The 23,125-nt window shown below is 43.0% G+C and overlaps 1 protein-coding gene across 1 annotated transcript in view; it reads right to left on the bottom strand.

Annotated features, from left to right (window-relative positions):
• The window catches only part of LOC137371001 (NALCN channel auxiliary factor 1), a 1,064,361-nt gene that overhangs the window by 556,172 nt on the left and 485,064 nt on the right, over positions 1–23,125 (bottom strand). The window lies entirely within an intron of this gene.

Consider the following 23,125-nt stretch of genomic DNA (forward strand, 5'->3'; position numbering starts at 1 on the left):
AGGTAAATTGCTCTTTCAGAGAGCTGGTGCAGACATGATGGGCTGAATGGCTCCTTCTGCACTGTAACAATTTATGATTCTGTAATTTTTTGAGGTGAAACCATCATTGTCAAGGAGATTATTTATTCTATGCTTCATTATAACACAATACTGTGTCCAAAAATTAACACATATTAAAGCAATGGACTATTAAAGGCAGGTGTCCTGGATTGAAAATAAGCTGAAGAGAGATTTCAACTCAGAATCAACTCTCCTCTGAACACAAATAGAACTGCTACACTTCATCTGTTGCTAAAGCTGCCTTCAAGAAAGGCAAATATGTCTTTTCCAGCCAAAACTCTCAAATCTGTATAATTATCCATTCCATCCATGATTTGATTACTGCTCCTTTTATCTGGGGCTCTTCCAACACCTGGTCAGGATACAAGACTATGTTTGTCAGCTGATAGGTGACCCTTCTCCCACCGTGAACTTCCAACTTCTCGACCACCACTGCAAAATTTCTTCTTTCTCTATACGTTGTGAACTTCCATCTTTTGTTGACCCATGCTGCAAGTAAGACATTCAACATGATCTTTTTTTTTAGAATTAGAATTAGAATATTACAGCGCAGTACAGGCCCTTCGGCCCTCGATGTTGCGCCGATCATCTGACCTACACTATTCCATTTACATCCATATGTCTATCCAATGACCACTTAAATGCCCTTAAAGTTGGCGAGTCTACTACTGTTGCAGGCAGGGCGTTCCACGCCCCTACTACTCTCTGCGTAAAGAAACTACCTCTGACATCTGTCCTATATCTTTCACCCCTCAACTTAAAGCTATGTCCCCTCGTGTTTGCCATCCTCATCCGAGGAAAAAGACTCTCACTATCCACCCTATCTAACCCTCTGATTATCTTGTATGTCTCTATTAAGTCACCTCTCCTCCTCCTTCTCTCTAACGAAAACAACCCCAAGTCCCTCAGCCTTTCCTCGTAAGACCTTCCTTCCATACCAGGCAACATCCTAGTAAATCTCCTCTGCACCCTTTCCAAAGCTTCGACATCCTTCCTATAATGCGGTGACCAGAACTGCACGCAATACTCCAGGTGCGGCCTCACCAGAGTTTTGTACAGCTGCATCATGAACCCGTGGCTCTGAAACTCGATCCCCCTACTAATAAAGGCTAACACACCATATGCCTTCTTAACAGCCCTATTAACCTGGGTAGCAACTTTCAGGGATTTATGTACCTGGATACCAAGATCTCTCTGCTCATCTACACTACCAAGAATCTTCCCATTAGCCCAGTACTCTGCATTGCCGTTACTCCTTCCAAAGTGAATCACCTCACACTTCTCCGCATTAAACTCCATTTGCCATCTCTCAGCCCAGCTCTGCAGCCTATCTATGTCCCTCTGTACCCTACAACACCCTTCGACACTATCCACAACTCCATCGACCTTCGTGTCATCCGCAAATTTACTAACCCACCCTTCTACACCCTCATCCAGGTCGTTTATAAAAATGACAAACAGCAGTGGCCCCAAAACAGAACCTTGCGGTACACCACTAGTAACTAAACTCCAGGATGAACATTTGCCATCAACCACCACCCTCTGTCTTCTTTCAGCTAGCCAATTTCTGATCCAAAGCTCTAAATCACCTTCAACCCCATACTTCCGTATTTTCTGCAATAGCCTACCGTGGGGAACCTTATCAAACGCCTTACTGAAATCCATATACACCACATCCACGGCTTTACCCTCATCCACCTGTTTGGTCACCTTCTCGAAAAACTCAATAAGGTTTGTGAGGCACGACCTACCTTTCACAAAACCGTGCTGACTATCGCAAATGAACTTATTCTTTTCAAGATGATTATAAATCCTGTCTCTTATAACCTTTTCCAACATTTTACCCACAACCGAAGTAAGGCTCACAGGTCTATAATTACCAGGGCTGTCTCTACTCCCCTTCTTGAACAAGGGGACAACATTTGCTATCCTCCAGTCCTCCGGCACTACTCCTGTCGACAATGACGACTTAAAGATCAACAACAACGGCTCTGCAATCTCCTCCCTGGCTTCCCAGAGAATCCTAGGATAAATCCCATCTGGCCCAGGGGACTTATCTATTTTCACTCTTTCCAAAATTGCTAACACCTCCTCCTTGTGAATCTCAATCCCATCTAGCCTAGTAGGCTGTATCTCAGTAATCTCCTCGGCAACATTTTCTTTCTCTACTGTAAATACTGACGAAAAATATTCGTTTAACGCTTCCCCTATCTCCTCTGATTCCGCACACAACTTCCCACTACTATCCTTGATTGGCCCTGTTCTAACTCTTATCATTCGTTTATTCCTGATATACCTATAGAAAGCCTTAGGGTTTTCTTTGATCCTATCCGCCAATGACTTCTCGTGTCCTCTCCTTGCTCTTCTTAGCCCTCCCTTTAGATCCTTCCTGGCTAGCTTGTAACTCTCAAGCGCCCTAACTGAGCCTTCACGTCTCATCCTAACATAAGCCGCCCTCTTCCTCTTGACAAGCGCTTCAACTTCTTGAGTAAACCACGGCTCCCTCGCTCGACAACTTCCTCCCTGCCTGACAGGTACATACTTATCAAGGACACGCATTAGCTGCTCCTTGAATAAGCTCCACATTTCGTTTGTGCCCATCCCCTGCAGTTTCCTTCCCCATCCTACACATCCTAAATCTTGCCTAATCGCGTCATAATTTCCTTTCCCCCAGCTATAATTCTTGCCCTGCGGTATATACCTGTCCCTGCCCATCGCTAAGGTAAACCTAACCGAATTGTGATCACTATCGCCAAAGTGCTCACCTACATCTAAATCGAACACCTGGCCGGGTTCATTACCCAGTACCAAATCCAATGTGGCATCGCCCCTGGTTGGCCTGTCCACATACTGTGTCAGAAAACCCTCCTGCACACACTGGACAAAAACAGACCCATCTAAAGTACTCGAACTATGGTATTTCCAGTCAATATTTGGAAAGTTAAAGTCCCCCATAACCACTACCCTGTTACTCTCGCCCCTGTCGAGAATCATCTTCGCTATCCTTTCCTCTACATCTCTGGAACTATTCGGAGGTCTATAGAAAACTCCCAACAGGGTGACCTCTCCTCTCCTGTTTCTAACCTCGGCCCATACTACCTCAGTAGACGAGTCCTCAAACGTCCTTTCTGCCGCTGCAATACTTTCCTTGATTAACAATGCCACACCCCCCCCTCTTTTACCCTCTTCTCTGTTCTTTCTGAAACATCTAAATCCCGGAACCTGCAACATCCATTCCTGCCCCTGCTCTACCCATGTCTCCGAAATGGCCACAACATCAGGATCCCAGGTACCAACCCATGCTGCAAGCTCACCCACCTTATTCCGGATGCTCCTGGCGTTGAAGTAGACACACTTTAAACCAAGTTCTTGCTTGCCAGTGCCCTCTTGCGTCCCTGTAACCTTATCCCCTACCTCACTACTCTCAACAGCCTGTACACTGGAACTACAATTTAGGTTCCCATTCCCCTGCTGATTTAGTTTAAACCCCCCCGAAGAGCACTAACAAATCTCCCCCCCAGGATATTGGTACCCCTCTGGTTCAGGTGAAGACCATCCTGTTTGTAGAGGTCCCACCTACCCCAGAAAGAGCCCCAATTATCCAGGAAACCAAAACCCTCCCTCCTACACCATCCCTGCAGCCACGTGTTCAACTCCTCTCTCTCCCTATTCCTCTCTTCGCTAGCACGTGGCACAGGCAACAACCCAGAGATAACAACTCTGGTTGTTCTCGCTCTAAGCTTCCACCCTAGCTCCCTGAATTTCTGCCTTAAATCCCCATCTCTCTTCCTACCTATGTCGTTGGTGCCTATGTGGACCACGACTTGGGGGTGCTCCCCCTCCCCCTTAAGGATCCCAAAAACACGATCGGAGACATCACGTACCCTGGCACCTGGGAGGCAACACACCAACCGTGAGTCTCTCTCGTTCCCACAGAACCTCCTATCTGTTCCCCTAAGTATGGAGTCCCCAATGACTAATGCTCTGCTCCTCTTCCCTTTTCCCTTCTGAGCAACAGGGACAGACTCTGTGCCAGAGACCTGCACCCCATTGCTTACCCCTGGTAAGTCGTCCCCCCCAACAGTATCCAAAACGGTATACCTGTTGTTGAGGGAAACGGCCACAGGGGATCCCTGCACTGCCTGCTGGTTCCCTTTCCTTCCCCTGACGGTAACCCATCTACCTACTTCTTTTACCTGAGGTGTGACTGCCTCCCTATAACTCCTGTCAATAATCCCCTCCGCCTCCCGAATGATCCGAAGTTCATCCAGCTCCAGCTCCAGTTCCCTAACGCGGTCTGCGAGGAGCTGGAGTTGGGTGCACTTCCCGCAGATGCAGTCAGCAGGGACACTCTTGGCGACCCCTACCTCCCACATTCCCTCTTGTGTGATCTCCTTTAAGAGTGATGTCAACCTTTAAGATCTTAGCATGTTAATGAGCTAAGTACCGGGATGCAGTCATGTGACTGTAAGCCAGAGTCACTCTGCAATTGTGACACCCAGAGTAAGGTTCTGTAAATAGTTTGCTCTGTATTGTATATAATAGTTTAGCTACAATAAACCTGTTTGAGATTGTCAGCATAACTGGACTCCACGCATCTCATTTATGTTGCATCAGACAACATAAATAACTCATTACATGATGGCAGCTGTGGTGAGAAGGAAAAATGTCTAAGTTGAAGACCACAGGTGAAATAGCTCTGAAAACAACCTTTCCTGCAGCCAGAGAGAAAGTTCAAGAGAAATACTGGCCCAAACAGAAGAAGGAAAAAAGGAACTTATTTCCAGCTGTCGAAGACAGAGCATAGCATAGAACGGCAGGCTGCAAGTAAATTTCTGCGATCAGGTGAGTCAAAAGAAAAAGCTCTGAAATGCTTAGAAAATTGATTTTATTTTCTTTCAAAGCCTCCGTGGGAGATAGAAAAAAATGGGAAAGACGTGATTCCTCTCTCAGGCAGATAGAGGTCAGCGCCATTCCAGCAGGCGTCCTATTGCAAAAAGCATGGGAAAATCCCAACCACTGCAGAGCCTTATCCTCGCGGTCAAAGTTTTAAAAACTCATTAAATCACTCAAGCATGAAGAAGAGCTCCCATTCATGCAACCACAGCTATAAAAAGTACAATTAAATTGCTTGAGCATGAAGAACATTAACAAACTCTGATAAAAAAAAAGCTATTAAACTGCCTATTGAACAGTTGTGTAAACAGGCAGGCTTAAGTGCTGAAAGCAAGATAAACACACAACACTGTCAAACATCTGCTCCTCTAAATCCAAGCAGCTAGTCTGAATAACAGAGAATGTCTTGAAGGGGAAACAGTGCAGAGTCATGGAACAAGTCTTAAAGCAAGTTTTAAGCAAAAGGACAGCAGGAAGATGGATACCAAATTTCCCAGCATGAACTGGAAGGCCATGGATATGCTATCTGAGTTCCAACTTTTGAAGCAAAGAATGCAGTTATGCTTCACAGACCAAGTGATTGCAGAACGAGAAATACAGGGTCTAAAAATACTGATAGCAGTTGGAAATGAGGGACTACACAAAATCAATACCTCTGGATTAACTGACAAGGACCAGAAAGATTCTGCAAAGATATGAAACGTTCTGGAAGATCAACTCCGATTAAGAGTGAATTTTAGAATTCACCGCCTGGAATTGATGTCCTACAGGCAACAGCCACAGGAATTACCAGTAGATGCCATAGTAAGGGCAACAAATGCAACTTCTCAGAAACTGAGCTATCGGACCAAATAATGGAGCTGGTGATTGTATCAACACCCATTGAAGCGTTTCAGAAAGACCTCTTGAGGAAAAACAAAGGTCACAGCATTGATGCGCTGCTCGAAGATGGCAGGAAATACAAAGCCATTATTGCTGGACAACAGCACCAGCAAGCAATAGATGCAGCCAACAGTATTAGTACAACAACCAGGTCGAAAAGAGCAAGCAAGCTGTGTGGTAAGTGTGGTTGGTTCCACTGACGGCGAAGTTGTTCTGCATTTCAAGATCTGTGCAAGGCACGCAGTGCAAAAGGACACTGGGCCAGCCTATGCAAGAAATCTGGCTCCAAAGACGCAGCCAGAAGCCACAGTAGGACACAAACAAGCAGCAAGGAAAGCACCAGAGACTGCTGTAAACACAAGCCGATACATGAAGTCCACAGTGAAACAGGCCTGAGACAAGACCCAGAGACAAGTAATTCTCAGCCAGAAGACGAACAGGTGTTTCACATTGTGAACCAGGCACATCATGTTGATGAAGTCAAACAACTGGAAGCTTTTTGCTACCCTTAACATCCTGTGCCCAAAGAAAGTTGGAAAACACACACTCAGGGTCAGGATTGACACCAGCGCTAGTGCAAATATCCTATCAGTCCCAACTCTGAAGGATATGTACTGGAGTCGTTGGAAATTAATGATGCAACTGACAAATGCAAAGTTATCTCCACACAATAGATCAGTCATTCCTTGCAGTGGCACACTAACAGTTCAATGCAGCTATGGCAAGTCAGCATGGAAAGCACAAAGATTTTACCTGGTATACACGAGTGGACCAGCACTGGCAAGACTACCAGTGTGTAAAGACTTCAACATCACAACCATCCATGAGGTCACCACGGTATCAGTTACAGCAGAAGAGACCAAGAGTATCTGCCTTGAGTCACAGTTCCTTCAGGATCTCAGTAGTTCTGGTGTGGAGGATATCAGCCCCTTCTCAGAGACAACACACCAAGAGAATGAAGATCCAAGATCAGATGGTGAAAAGTTCTTTGTCAGTGTTTCTTTGTGTTCCAGCGAGTCAGAAGAAGAGATTGACAATGTAACCAGTGAGAAGCAAAGCCTGCTAGTGGGGACCATTTCCAAGGGGAAATCTCCAAGGACCGGAACCCGCTCGCAGACTCTGGCCAGCATCAAATGGTACAGTCTGGAAATCCAGCAACAACACAACTATGCCGTGCCTTCACTTCTCTCTATAGAGAACCACCAGCATCACAATAAGCCAAAACAGACAGGTACCTCCCATGTGACCAAGTACTCCTCCCCCAACTAGTCCTCGACCTTGAGCTCCAGGCCTTCAGATGCAGAGGATGAGGAGAGGCAACGGACACACAATGTCCTGAAGAGGCAAAGGAGGAATGAGTTAAAGCATTGTCTGTTGGCTCTTCCAGATGAGGTGCCAGAACTTTCCAAGAATGACAAGGCCTCAAAAGTGGTCATCCTGAGAAAAATAACAGAGTATCTTAGCAGGCTGAAGGCAGAGCAACAGAATCTGAATGCAGAAAGGGAGGAACCTCAGAAAAAACAGCAACAGCTGAGATGCAAACTTTCCGAGCAAGAGTTGTCAAACCACTGAAACAATATATGGACTCTTAGCTTCTACATGTATAAATTTTATCATCGCTATCCTTATGTAAATAATTTTGATGTTATCCAATGTTAAGTGTTTTTACTTATTGCATATGAGACTCATCTTCGGAAAGAGAGGGGATGTTGTATGATTGCCTTTAAGAGTGATGTTCCTTTAAGATCTTAGTATGCTAATGAGCTAAATACCAGGATGCAGTCATGTGACTGCAAGCCAGAGAGTCACTCTGCAACTGTAATACCCAAAATAAGGCTCTGTAAATAGTTTGCTCTGTACTGTATATAATAGTTTAGCTGTAATAAACCTGTTTGAGATCTTCAGCATAACTGGACTCCACACATTTACTTATGTTGCATCAGACAACATAAGGAACTCATTAGATTCCCTACATCCTCTCATTGTTGACATCAAAGGCCCAGCACACTGTCTACTGCTTTAACTTATTATTTTTGTCAGAAATATAGAAATCCTTACCTTCCTGGTGGTAAGGTACAGATTAGCCATCTAATTGAATGGCAAAACAGGTTCGAGGGGTTGAATGGCCTACTCCTCCTCCTATGTCCCTTCACATTCTTTTTCAATTCAATCTTTCAGCTTTTGAATCCAAGTTTAGCATTGCACATCCAATGTTTTCTCATTATTCTTATAATCTCTTTTTAACCTTGTTGGCATCCTGCACAGTGGGTGTTGACTCTTTACCTTGACTTTTCAATCTAAAAATAAATCATTTGTGCAAATATCAATCTACAAACAGCTCCAGATTTAAGTGAAAAGCCACAGTGACTTTAAATGTATTCTTCTGAGTTTATTTGCAATTTTTGCAATTCAACTTGCCTCACTTGAACTTGAAGGCAACACTGACCTTATAAGACATCTGACTATTGAGAATTCTTCCAAACATTCTAAAATGCATTATATTGATAAAAGAAGTTATTACAATTGAAAAAAGAAGTTATTACAATTAAAATCTACATTCAACATATTTGCTATTTAAAAGCTAGCTAAGTGAAGAGTTCAGTACCAGTGATCTCCCAGCCCTTCATTCCAATCATTTTGTTGTTGAACACAATGGAGTCCCTCTTAACTTGGAGGACCATCTATCTTTATGCAGTCAATGTTTGTGTGCACTTCCTGTGTCACACTTAATCATAGGTAAATATATGACATTAATTTATTCCAAGCATCTTTCCTGCACCTGACTGGCTCATATGTCAATTTCTTTATCCTCACTCCATCTTCAACCAGCAACACGTTATAAGATTAGCTAGAAAACTCATTTATTTATCTGTTTCATTATTTTAGCATTCTATATACAATGTTTAATGAGTACTTTTTATTCCAACATCAAATGTAGACTTTTAGAAACACATTATCCACCGCTACAGCTCTCTCCCCATCAACCTGTACTCTTTTGTTCCCCATACACAGCTCCTCACTTCATCACTATCTCCATTGTCTTCCAATGGCTCTCTTCTTCTCCATATTTTTGCCTCTATATTTCCTTTCTGCTCTATCCATGCTCTCCAAAACTTAACTTTACATTGCCCGCTCTCCAATTTGCACATTCGTCCACCGCACTTCTTCCTCTGCTCTATCGTCCTTATTCCTGTTAGGTCCTTGTTGCTCTTCTTCACTCCACTGCATCTCTGCCACACAGTGTACTCGGATGCTCCTCACTGCATCACCACTCACTGCCAAATTTCTCATCAATTAAACCTTAGTTGAGGCAATCAGGGCCTACCAAGGACCTTTGCATGGTGCAGATTTAACTGATCTCAATCAGCATGTTAGTAAGGGCATTACAACTAGTCACAGAATCCAAGAGTTGAGGAGGGAATAACCAGTCACAGTCCCTCTTCCTTACTAATCCTGAACAACCCTTGCGAGATGTACTATGTGTGTGATCAGCTGAGGAATGCACAAGGCTTAGCTATGATATCCCAGGATTTGAATGGTCAGCTATTAAGGTTGACCGATGAAGCATAGCCACTTGAGAAAGGGTCCATAGAGTTACTTGTGCTTATTAACCTGCACCCAAGCAAGGAGTCAATGGGTCAAATCTTCCTAGTCCCCTGGAGAAGGCTTTGGAGGCAGGATAGGGAGCAAAATTAGGAAATCTCATGTCGGGGCGGCTCCCCAACACATTTCTGACTCTGAGTGATCTTGCTGGAGGTGGGATCTGTCTGGCACTGGCTACCTCCCTTCCCCCGCAACCACCCCACCCCACCCAACCTGGCAGCAATGGGTATTTAATTAGGCTCAATTAAGTGACCACTTAGGGGTAAATTGGTGACATCACCAGCAATTTCCTGAAGGCAGATGGGCCACTTGTTGATGCTGAAGCCTGGCAGCTGCCTGGAGGTGGCCTTCTGGTGACAAGCCTGGGGGTTCAGCGAGGCCTCCTTTAACTCTGCCCCCAACCCAGCAGAGCAGCAGGTACCAGAGGGCCATAGCTGGGGTTGCAGGCCATTCTATGGAGGAGCTTCCCGCTCCAATCTGATTGTGTGACAGCGAAGTCCACACTTATTTTTTAACAATTTAAAAATATTCAGAGGGCATTTCCATCTTGAGGTGCCTTCACGGTCTCCCACCTACATCGGCAGTGCCCAACTCTCACTGTGGGGCTATTGGCCGGCCACAGTCTCGGATGCACCATTGACCCTCCCACCTGCGGAGCCCGTCCACCATCCTTAATCGGACAGAGCTCCCACAGGCAGCCTGTTAACTGGCCTCCTCTGGGAAGATTCTGCAGGTGGGTGGGACCTGGATATTGTGCCACATCCGAGAATCTTTTCAGAGGTTAAGATTCTGCCCAGTAATTTCCAAGTAGGGGATCTGGGAGTGGGGAGGAGAAAAAGGAAAAATTGGCAGGGCAATTTTAACTGACTCAAAACCCTTCACTTATACTGAGTTAAAATCGGGTCCTCAAATCTCCCAAAGTTAAGAGTGAAATTAGAAGCTTGCTAACCCATAATCTAAGGACACATTTCAAGCTGTAGGGAATGGCAATTTAGCATTTCACAGTTTATTAAATGTAGTCTGCCGTCACTGCTCCTAATGGGGTTTTCAAGTTATCACTTTCAGAACAAAGTGAAACTCCTAGCAGCTATATTACAATTTGATTGGTTTCAATTATGTAATGCATTTACTGCTGAATGTCTAGCCTCCAGATCAGAAGCTTTAAAATAGCCAGATGAATGATTTCCCAGTTACCGATGGCAAGCCAGGAAGGGAGAGATGAGGCTTGGTTCAGGGGATGTTTTTGTTAAAGGAGGAGAGGAGAGGGAAGTGGGGAAGCCAGGAGTTTAGGAAAAGAATTCCACAGAGCTAGACATAGGTGGCTGAATATTCTACCAATGGTGGGACAAAGGGAGATCGTGATGCACAGAACGTGAGTAGCATTTTGAAGGGTGTAGATCTAGAGGAGGTGGCAGAGATAGACTGGGGCAAGGCACTGGAAGGATGTATTTATTAGGGTAATGAATTTCAATTGAATGCATTGGGAGACAGGGCATCAATGCAGGTCACTTAACTAAATGTCACCAAGAACAGGATAAAATATTTTCATTCTTTTGTTTTGTAGAATATGAAGATTTCAATTAGATAAATTGTAACAAAATTGAAAAATCAAAGCAAATAAAGAAAGGAAGAGCTTGCATTTATATATCCTGTTTCATGATTTCAGGATGAATCAGACTGTTTTACAGCGAATTAAGTACTTTTTGAATTGCAGTCACTGTTGTAATATAGGGAAACACACCAAAAAATTTATGTAAAGTCCCACAAACAGCAATGTGATCATGACCAAATCATTTTTTTTTAGTGATGTTGGCTGAGGGATAAATATCGACCAGACACTGGGAGAACTCCCCTGCTTTATTTTGAATAGTGCCTTCGGATCCTTTACATCCAATTCAGAGGGGAAACTGAACCAAGTGTTAACTTTTCAGCTTTAACTTAATTCCCCACCATGCAGGCTTTGTCTGACCCTCCTGGTTATGTGCTGGATTTTACCATCTTTGTGGCAAGAAAACAAATTGTGTTTTCTCCTCTCTCTTGGCTGTCTGAGGTGCACAGGCACAAAGTTCCACTGTTCTCTGTTGTTACTAGCAGCAGTGACTAAGAGAGTACCCCAGACAATCTGGGAGTGTTGGCTGATTGACCACTCTTCCTGAGAAGCAGGACATAGAAAACTGAGGCAAAAGAAAATAACACAGACTGACACATAGAAACACTAGGAACTGGTGCAGGCCATTCAGTTGCCTCAAACCTGTTCCACCATTCAATTAGGTCATGGCTGATTCGTACCCCAACTCCACTTACCTGCCTTTGCTCCATATCCCTTGATACCTTTACCTAACAAATGTCTAATAATCTCAGCTGACTGAGTATCCACAACATTTTTTGTGGGACAGGGAGGGGGATTTCCAAATTTCTACTACCCTTGGTGTGAAGAAGTGTTTTCTCACTTTACTCCTGAATGGCCTGGCTCTAATTTTAAAGTTATACTCCCTTGTTCTTGATTTCCCTCACCACAGGAAATCATTTCTCCTTATTCTTCCTTTTGAATCCTCCTATAATTTTAAATGCCTCAATTAAATCATTCCCCAGTCTTCTGTCCTTGAGGGAATAAACACAAAGACATCCCAACATATGCAAAGATACCAGCTGAGGTATGATGATGTGAAGTCTCTCAAATTTATTGGCCTTTAAAGCTTTCAGTCAGCCTTATGGCGATGAAATGCACAAGAAGCCACCTGTGCAGCCACCTGTGTGTCTTGACATGCTTGATTGAATATGCAGTCTCACAGCTGATGGGTGACTAAGTAGGACTGATAAACTTGAGTAATTAATAGGACTTGGAGGCTGAAATTTCCCCCAGTTAGCTTTAATTTAGAAGTACTTTTGAAATGAATAATATCACAGTGAAGTCACATAGCTTCAATAGGTGACAATGATAATCAGTTTCAGCATGAACTCCTTTTAAAAAATCATAAATCAAACTCTCCAATGAATGATTTAACACTTGCAATTACAGTGAGCTTGCCACCTTTTAGTGATCAGTGCAGCTATCTTTCCAGAAAGAAAAATGCAAGTCTGACAAAAAATGTTCAATAAAGTTATCCCCGAACATAACACTTAAGAACTGCAGGAGCTCCAGTAATTGGTTATTTTTGTAACATTATTGGAATATATGCAAATGAGTACTCTGCCACATACTGTGACTTATAATTTGAGGCTTTCATAGTACAGCATACTTTTCAGATAATCAGTACAATAGACTGAAATTTAGTTTAACTCCACGTGTATTATTTCTGAATAAATGTGTATTGGAATTGATTTCAATACAATTACCTTACATGCATACAAATACAAACACAATTCTATCTGTCAGTCAGTGAAGGGCAGCTCCTTTGAATTAGTGCAGTACTGAGGGAAGGCTGCACTGTCAGATGTGCCATCTTCTGGCTAAAATGCTAAACCAAGGCTCTATCTGTCCTTTCAAGTGAATGGGAAAGATATCATGCCACTATTAAAAGTGATTTCTCCCAGTGTCCTGGTCAAAGTTTACCCCTCAACCGAACCCACCTAAACAGGTTAGTGTGAATCCAGCATTTCTTGTTTTTGTTTCAGATTTCCAGCATCCGCAGTATTTTGCTTTTATTAAACAGGTTAGTTGGTCATTTACCTCATCGCTGTTTGTAAGACCTTGTTGTGCACAAAATGCCTGGTTGGGCTATCCTGCCTAATTTATGTCAGAGCAACAGACCTGGGGATGTATTTTGGAGGCCCCCTGATGTTGGGGGTCGTGGTGGGGTGGGGGGGGGGGGGGGGGAGTGGAGCTGGAAAATGTCTCCGGCAGAGGTCTGCCATAGGCCTCAACGTCGGGAAGACCTGGCCTGATATTGCCGTCAGCAGCGAGGCCATGTGGCAGCCCGTCGCTCGGCAACAGGAGCCAAATTTAAATATTTAAATAAATGTAAATTAATGAATTAAGTACTTACCTGCTCCTGCCGTCCGTTCAGGGGTGATATTGGTGCTGGTGGCCGGCAATCCTGCGCCTTCGGTTACCCATCTGGGAACCGAGGCATGACAGTGCGTGGGTGAGGGAGAGCAGTGTCAGAGTGATTTGACTGGCGTAAGGAATGCTGGGAAGGGGTAAAGTTTAAGGTTTGTGAACCTTGGGGGGGGGAAGGTCAGATGCACCAGGTAAATATTTTGGGGGGCAGTGGTGGGAGAGGGTAGGTACTTAATTCAATGGTAATTGGGGGAGGAGGGGGTTGGGAGAGGGTCAGGGTCAATTTGTTTCTTTTTTTTTAATCACAAATGTCCCTTTAAATTTTAAATAGCTTGAAGCCCTTTAAAAATGGCGTCGGCACTTGCACAGTGTTGCCTGATGCCATTGACAGGGTTGGACAACCCGCCCCCTCCACGTCATTGGGCGGTGCCCCCACCCCCGGCCATTTAGATGAGCTGCCGCGCTGAATATCGCGGTGGCTCCGCGACGTCCAGTCCACGGGGGCAGACCGCCATTTTTTAAGCTTCACGCTGAGATCGTGGCGAGCTTGTAAAATCCAACCCCTGATCAAGATCTTTGTTGCTCAGTGTCTCAGTTCAGTTAATTTTCTGCACAAATAAAATACAGAATGGCATGGGTGACTTTAGTATCTTCTCTATCCACTGACTTGTGAAGTTATTCAATGCTTTTAGGTTTTAATATTAAAGATAATGACACAGTCATAGAACCATACCCAATTGCTGATGTAGTGAGTGTTACATCACTTGCCACATTATAGCAACTCTTCCCTTAATCACAACAAATATTAGTAACAAGGCAAAATATATATCAGATAATTGGATAATATTGTCCCCATTATAACTCTCTCTTCCAACGTTTTCTGCAGTCTATTTTAACTGCCTTGTTCTTACAATAATGGAGTAGTATTGGCCTCAAAATGGCTTCCTGCCACTGCCAAAATTTAGTCTGGGGTGGGAAGGCCTGTGAACGGCCTTCCTGCCCCGCTGCCAGCTGAGACCCTTAACTGGGAAATTAATCCCCAATTAAGGGCCTCTTTCCGCTGCCGCTGCAATTAGCCATGTGGAAAACATGGCACATAAAGCCTCAGATTGGCCAGCAGCTCTTCATGGGCGGGACTTCCAATAACGGGCTCCTTGATCCTGTGGAAGGCCCACCGCTGTCCACTATGCCTGATTACCACTAGATTCAGCGGGCCTTCCGGAGAAGAGGTGATGAAGGAATCTCGGCATCGCTTTTTCCGGATGTTGAGATGCCCGTCAACAGCATAAAACCCCAACCAAAAAGTTCTATCACACTGCAGTGACCTGGAAATACATTTGAACTGAACAGCATATGTATGCTACTCAGATTTAGCCTTTGAATAAAGGCTCAGGTTCTTTGAAGATCCCTCCTCCTGATCAAAGCCTTTCTTGTCCAGAAGCAATGCAGAGAAAACAACCTTCAGAAAATAACAGCTGACTGGCATGAACTGAATACAGTAACAGTCAAACCAGTTTTGACATTAGAGTTTGTCTGTGTGCTATCCCATAAACTAGGGCAGGCACGCCTCTTCCAATATAAAAGCCTTCTCTGTTACATTACAGATCAGCCAAGTGCAGTGCACTAGTGATAATTCCATCTGAAAAGATTTGTCATTGGAATAACAAGTGATCCCAATTTCTGTCCGTTTCCATTAAAAATAATTCCAACCACTAACTAACGTTGCAGCACAGTGGCAGAAAGGACTTGTACAAGGTACCATCTTTAACGTTACAGGAATCTCCAACTTACTTTCTCCCCACCCCCAACCCCTCCAATCACCCTGTGACAAAGTGAAGGAAATGAAAGTTGAATTTTAAGTTAAGTAGCAGACCCAATTCAATCCATTATAAATCATGTTCCTACAGCTAGGGAGAATTTTACAGCCGCATGAAGCATCTGCACTCGAAATGCTAATCCATTTATTTTTGGCTGTCTGCCTTAACTAAATGTCAGAAATAAACCAGATTAAATGTAATCTTGATGGCCTTTAATGTAAAGATTAAAAGGGTTCCATCTGCAGCTAATATCCTGCTCGGGTTACATTAGCACAGCAGATAAGCAATTCAAAGTAACAAATGTGCAACTTTAGACACAGTAATGCAATACGGCTATTAAGTACAGATGTACAAAAGCAGGGAAATTTTCCTCATATGTATGGTTATATTGAAACACTACCTAGCTGAAAAAGCGATGTCCATCTCTAATACTTTCTGGTTGTGATGATCTGAAACATTAACACTGTTCTCTTCACAAATATTGCCAGACTTGCTGAATGTTTCCAGCATTTTCTGATTTGTTTCTGTAAATGTTACCTTTTGCTTTTCTGCAATTCATTATGTTTTCCACTAAACTGCACGGCTGATAATTTATTAGAAGGCCTGTCAACAAGCACAGTTAGTTAAAGTCTTTGAAGGACCGACAATGAATCATGTTGCCAGAATAGATTAAGAAATAGGCTGAATGATGAGAAATGTTTCCAGAGGGCCTTGGGTCAGACCACTGCAGAACTGGTACTGCAAGAAGTATTTAAACACAATCCTTTACAATCCTCACTAGAGAAATTAAAATTAAAGAAGAAACCCAAATGTGTAATATGGGTCATGTTAAAAATTGAAGCAGGATTTTAGCATTTAAAGGCAGACAGAAATTGTCGAAGTAACTCTGCCGACTGATTGATAATTACTCCCAGTATTTTTGAAACATCACATGTCAAGGTTAGATCCGTTTCCAGAGTACTAAGGGAGTGCTGCACTACTGAAGGTGCCATCTTTCAGATGAGGCGTTAAACCATGGCTCTGTCTTCCATCTAAGGTAGATGTAAAAGATGCCATGGCACTTTGTCGAAGAAGAACATCGGAGTTTTCACTGGTATCCTGACTAATTGTTATCCCTCAAACAATATAATTCAAGCAGATTATTTGATCATTATCACATTACTATTGGTGGGAGCTTGTGCACAAACTGGTTACCACACATTCTACAACAGTGACTACAGTTTAAAAAGTGTTTCATTGGATGTAAAGTGTTTGGAATGTTCCGTGGTCATGAAAGGTACTGTGTGAATGCAAGTCCTTTCTTTTCTTTGAATACATTCTATGTTGCTGTCTGTTGCCAATGTGAAGACATCACTAATCTGAGGATGTAAGAAAACATATGGGCACAGCGCCAAAAAAAGGGATAACAGCAATTTTTTGGCATTCAATTTTGTAAAAAAAAGGACTGAATTGCCAATTTTTGTTTTCCACAGGCCTTGCCACTTTCCAATACCTCGCCCAAACAGCCATTCTTCATGTGCAATCAAAGACAGTGAACTGCTTGATCACAGGATGGAGGGGTATCAAAGCTGGTTTTGATCTTATATTTGGCTGATACCTACTTTCTAGCATGAGTCATTGGCTAGTGATCAAGCATGAGAACCGTGGCTTAATTTTCCCTTTTGTGACATTCTTGTGACACTTGAGAAGTGCAGCAATGAAAATACAGAACCAAACTGAAGAATTATAAAAAAATGGAACAATTTTAGAGAGACCGGTGTCAACAAAATAGAAGACAAGATACATGACCCTCAGCATCTCTTGCCCTCACATCCACATCCACGTCTACCAAGACTGAAAAAGAATTGAGCCCCATCTGCATGGAAATGTGACAGATAATCAAACCTGGATGTGAGCTAACACAATAAGATAAGATCTTTTGCAGACTTCTTGTCTCCGAAGGTTGGTCTACAGGTACAGCAAGTAATTAGGAAGGCAAATGGAATTTTGTCCTTCATTGCTAAAGGGATTGAGTTTAAAAGCAGAGAGGTTATGTTGCAGCTGTATAAGGTACTGGTGAGGTCGCACCTGGAGTACTGTGTGCAGTTAAGGTCTCCTTACTTGAGAAAGGATGTACTGGCACTGGAGAGGGTGCAGAGGAGGTTCACTAGGTCGATTCCGGAGTTGAGGGGGTTGGCTTATGAGGAGAGACTGAGTAGATTGGGATTATATTCATTGGAATTCAGAAGAATGAGGGGGGATCTTATAGAAACATATAAAATCATGAAGGGAATAGATAAGATACAAGTGGAGAGTATGTTTCCACTGGCAGGTGAAGCTAGGACAAGAGGGCATAGCCTCAAGATTAGAGGGAGCAGATTTAGAACTGAATTAAGAAGGAACTTCTTCACCCAGAGGGTTGTTAATCTATGGAATTCCTTGCCCAGTGAAGTAGTTGACGCTTCTTCAGTAAACGTTTTTAAAGCTAAGGTAGATATCTTTTTGAATAATAAAGGAATTAAGGGATACGGTGAGAACACGGGTAAGTGGATCTGAGTCCACGAATAGATCAGCCATGATCTTATTGAATGGTGGAGCAGGCTCGAGGGGCTGGACGGCCTACTCCTGCTCCTACTTCTTATGATCTATGAACTTCTTATGAATAACCTCCATTACAATGGAGTGTGAACCACCCTCATCTCCTCAGAATGGGGACATCATCAAGCTCATTATAGAGCTCAGCTAGAACTGAAACCTGAAATCACATGGGCAAATCCAATCCTTGTAAAAATATTCACATTAATAGGTAATCATTTCGAGGAACAAAGGAGGGAATCGTTTCAGGACAGGACTGGAGACAACAACATCAGTCTGGTCTGTGCTCAGCTCTCACAGTACAACAAAAACCATTTTAAATTCCAGCAAGTCTAAGAGAGAGAGATAGATATCACAACTACATCACAAAAAAGCCTGTCCAGCCAACAGCTATGAGGGATCCAGCAAGAACCAAAGAAGGAGCCCTGCTGCAAATTCTGTACTTCAACTTGGTGCAGCAGAGAACTGAAAGTGACCACCACCTCCAGACTGAAGTCTTAATCACCAGAAAACAACAAACACCCAGGCCTGCAACTTTAAAAAAGGAAACTGTCCTCCAAGAAGTTTCAACAGGTTTACTGTGAACCACAAACACCTACCTGACTTCAAACCACTTACCCTTTACCTCTCTATCTATTCTTGTGTGTGTATGAGTGAATGCGTACATGGGTGCAGTTGTGACCATTTCGGGAATGAATATTGTTCAATAAATAGTTAATCTTCTGTTTAAAAACTACAAGAAAACCTGTCACTGTCTGTTTATTTGACAAATAAAACACAAGGGGTTAAAACCCTAGTAACACTTGCTGTGGTCAGTTGGGAGGTGAACAGTGGCAACAAGCCACGCCATCACCCCACCTGGCTGTAACACTTTCCAAAGTCATGATGGATTGTAGAGCCCTGGATGAATTCAATAGGGCTCACACAAACCACAGATGAAATCAAGCGACCCTTCCTGGTTTGTAAGCCTCAGAGTTAACGGGCATTTTTTTTAAAGCACCTGGACCAAAACCAATAGAAGGGAACTGAAAATTATGGATAGATGTCAGTGACAGTGTTTTCAAACCTGACCAAATAATGTAAATGCATTGGATTGACCGACTGGATGAATCTTGACTTCATCAGATATTCAAATATATTTTGTTTATAAAATTGTAATCAATACATAAAGTAATTTAGAAAAAGTTGTATTAAATTAAAAAATGTAATTACCAAGATAAAAATAAACTTTTAAGGGAGAGATGCCACTTTGCAATAGAGAATGATGTGGGCGCAAGAACACAAAAGCACAAGAAATAGGAGCAGGAGTAGACCATAGGGCCCATTGAGCCTACTCCGCCATTCAATATGATCGTGGCTGATTTTAAGCTTTAACTCTACTTTACTGCCTGCTCGCCATATCCCTGGATTCCCTGAGAGACCAAAAATCTGTCTATCCCAGCTTTAAATGTATTCAACGATGGAGCATCCACAACCCTCTAAGGTAGAGAATTTCAAAGGCTCATAACCCTTTCAGTGAAGTAATTTCTCCTCATCTCAGTCCTAAATGTTTGGCCCCTTATCCTGAGACTGGCCCCATGATTTAGATTGCTCGACCAGCGGAAACAATTTCTCAGCGTCTACCCTATCCAGCCCCTTCAGAATCTTGTTTCAATTAGATTGTCTCTCATTCTTCTAAACTCCAGAGAATATAGTCCCAATTTACTCAGCCTCTCAGCATAGTACAACCCATCATCCCAGGGACCATTTTAGTGAACCTTCGTTGTACCAATGCAAGTATATCCTTTATTAAATGTGGAGACCAAAACTGCACACAGTACTCCAGATGTGGTCTCACCAAAATCCTGTGGCTGATGGTTGTTATATAGTGAGCAACCAGCTATGTAATGACTCTTTGTTCATCTTTGAGAGCAGAATGTGTAAAAGCATAAGGGGAAAAATTCATTTGCATAGTGCCACTTCGAGCTGTGCTACGCAGACTATGTCAATTCCAGGGGGGCAGACAGCACCGTAGGCTGCAAGCTACACAGCCCGTGCAGTTTTCTTCAATGATATCAATGGAGAATGTCACGTGGGCTGTGTATGTAGCAGCCCGCAGTGCTGCCTGCCGCTGGGGAATCAACGCAAGTTTGCATAGCGCCGCTTGAAGTGGCCCTACGCAAATAAATTCTTCCCCCATAAAGTTCTGTGAATTTTTATTTTAGTCTAAAATACGTCAAAAAAGGAGTTACATTGTCTTAAGAAATAGCTAATGTCAAAAACAGCATAACAATATGAAGTGTAGCAATATAGACTAATTGATAGAGATTGATTACTGTGATTAGTCAACAATTCCATTATCATTTGTATCATGTAACTACCAGGATGAAGATGAAGTAGATGGATCGTGGCCTTGTTTCATCTATCAATTCCTATGATCCTATGTACAACGTAGAGCCGACAACATAATTAAGACTGGCAACATGTTGGAATGACACATGCATTAACAATTCTAACCACTAATGCATTATTATCGTTTTACTTCCACAGAATTCTATTGGGATCAAATAAGTTACCAAGTTAATTAACTTGAAATATACAGCTACTTCCATGTCATTGTGTATTAAATGTAATAAAATATGTTGTTGCAACAATTATCCAGTTAATTAGCTCAATCCATTTTTAAACAATCCTATATGAAAAAAGCCAACTGTATATTAAACAGTTTAGGAATTCATTAATTTCATCTCCAATAACTTAGTGGGTTGTGTACATTCATTAAGAGAGCCTATAATGGGAAGTGGATTTCAATATTTCACATTGAAGAGGCTGCATCATCCTGACAAATAATAGGCATCTTGAGTGGTACAGGAAGCTTTTCAATCCTGTGGAACAATATTTGGATTTACAGATTCAAATTAGCACAAATTCATCACTTTAGCAAAGTAAGGACAATGGGAAAAAATCAGAGGACAAACTGAAAGAAAAATAATTTCAAATATGGTGATACAGCACTGCACCCACATTAAGGTACAAAACAGGTAAGAAGGCAAAAAAATCCAATGTGGGAACATAAATGGCCGTTAACTCTGTTGCTGCCTGGTGAGTGTTTGCAGCATTTTCTGTTTTTAGTTCAGATTTCCAGCATCCACAGTATTTTTGTTTTCTGGTCTTCTGAAGCTTGAACTAAAAAAAAAAAGTGGCATCTATTTGGACAAATCTAAGATGTTTTAATGTCTGGATTAATCTGGTTATTTATTGAACAAGAGTCATTAATAATGAATGGCCAGAGGTGTCATATGCAACAGATACAGGAATGTAACTGGAAAACAAAACTATGTGTTTTTTTCCCTTAAGTTCATTCAGTACTCATTAGTAATTATTCCTTTTGGAAGAATGCCAAAATATTTTTTAAAAACTTTGGAAATGTAAGATATTTGCTTACTTTAAAAACCTTTCCCTTCTAATGACAAGACCTTGAAGGACTGAAGTTAACAAGCAACTGCCTCCTCTGTCAGTTATCCTTTCTAGCCCTATAAACTCTTTTTGAATGCTGCTTGATAAGTTTGTTCTACAAACATACAAAACTGACAGGCAGGAAATGTCCAGCTGGTTCATCAAGCCTGCCCCACAACATGATGGCCAGACCATCACGGCTGAACATTTTTTCCCTCCCCTCTCACTCTTATTCCACCCAATTTACATCCATCCCAAAGCCACGTAATCTCCTGGAAGAGGTCAGAAAACAGAAAAAAAAACCAGACCAATAAGGAAAGATTCCTCACCAACTCCTCACGTGATTGAAACCACTCCAGGATATCATACACGGATAGCACATTTAGTGAGGTGGTCACACCGCAGGTAATGGCTGCACAGGCATAAAAGAGATGGGTGACCACCAGACGGAATAGTAGGCGCAGGCAAGTAGTGCAGGTGTCACCTGTGGCCATCCCCCTCTCAAACAGATATACCGCTTTGGATACTGTTGGGGGGGGATGACCTCCCAGGGGAAAGCAGCAACAGCCAAGTTCGTGGCATCACGAAGGGCTCTGCTGCACAGCAGGGGAGAAAAAGGGTTGCAAGAGCTATAATGATAGTGGATTCTATCGTAAGGGGTGCAGATAGGCGTTTCTGTGGCCACAAACCAGACTCCAGGATGGTATGTTGCCTCCCTGGTGCTAGGGTCAAGGATGTCTCGGAGCGGCTGCAGGACATTCTGAAAGGGGAGGGTGAGCAGCCAGAGGTCCTGGTCCATATTGGTACAAACGACATAGGCAGGAAGAGAGATGAGGTCCTGCAAAGTGAATATAGGGAGTTAGGCAGAAGGTCAAAAAGCAGGACCTCTAGGGTTGTAATTTCAGGATTACTCCCTGTGCCACATGCTAGTGAGGGTAGGAATAGGAGGATTAGGCAAATAAATGTGTGGCTGAAGAGCTAGTGTAGGCAGGAGGGCTTCAGCTACTTGGATCATTGGGATCTCTTCTGGTGCAGAGGTGACCTGTACAAGAAGGACTGGTTGCATCTAAACTGGAGGGGGACCAATATACTTGCGAGGAGGTTTGCTTGTACTACTCGGGAGGGTTTAAACTAGTCTTGCAGGAGGGTGGGACCCAAAGTAGTAGTCTCTCAGATGAGATAGTTGAGGCAAATGCAGAGGTTAAAGCAAGCAAGTCCAGTAGGCAGGCCGGGCAGGGGCAGGACAAGGAGCGTGGAAGGTCTGGTAGGCTAAATTGCATTTACTTTAATGCAAGAAGCCTTACAGGTAAGGCAGATGAACTCAGAGCATGGATCGGTACATGGGATTGTGATATTATAGCTATTACGGAAACATGGTTGAGGGATGGGCAGGACTGGCAGCTCAATGTTCCGGGGTACCGATCCTTCCAGCGTGACAGAGGTGGAGGTAAGAGAGGAGGGGGAGTTGCACTATTGATTAGGGAGGACATCACGGCAGTACTTAGAGAGGATATCCCGGGGGGAATGTCCAGCGAGGCCATATGGGTAGAACTTAGAAATAAGAAAGGGGTGATCACTTTGATGGGATTATACTATAGGCTCCCCAATAGTCAGAGGGAAGTGGAGGAGCATATATGTAGGGAAATCACAGATAGGTGTAGGAATTATAGGGTTGTAATAGTAGGTGATTTTAACTTCCCTAATATTGACTGGGACTGCCTTAGTGCTAAGGGATCAGATAGGGAAGAATTTGTTAAGCGTGTCCAGGAAAGTTTTCTGAAACGGTATGTGGATGGCCCTACTAGAGAAAGGGCTACACTCGACCTCCTCTTAGAAAATGAGGATGGGCATGTGGTTG

This window comes from Heterodontus francisci, chromosome 6, assembly GCF_036365525.1.
Source record: "Heterodontus francisci isolate sHetFra1 chromosome 6, sHetFra1.hap1, whole genome shotgun sequence".
NCBI classification, from domain to species: Eukaryota; Metazoa; Chordata; class Chondrichthyes; order Heterodontiformes; family Heterodontidae; genus Heterodontus; species Heterodontus francisci.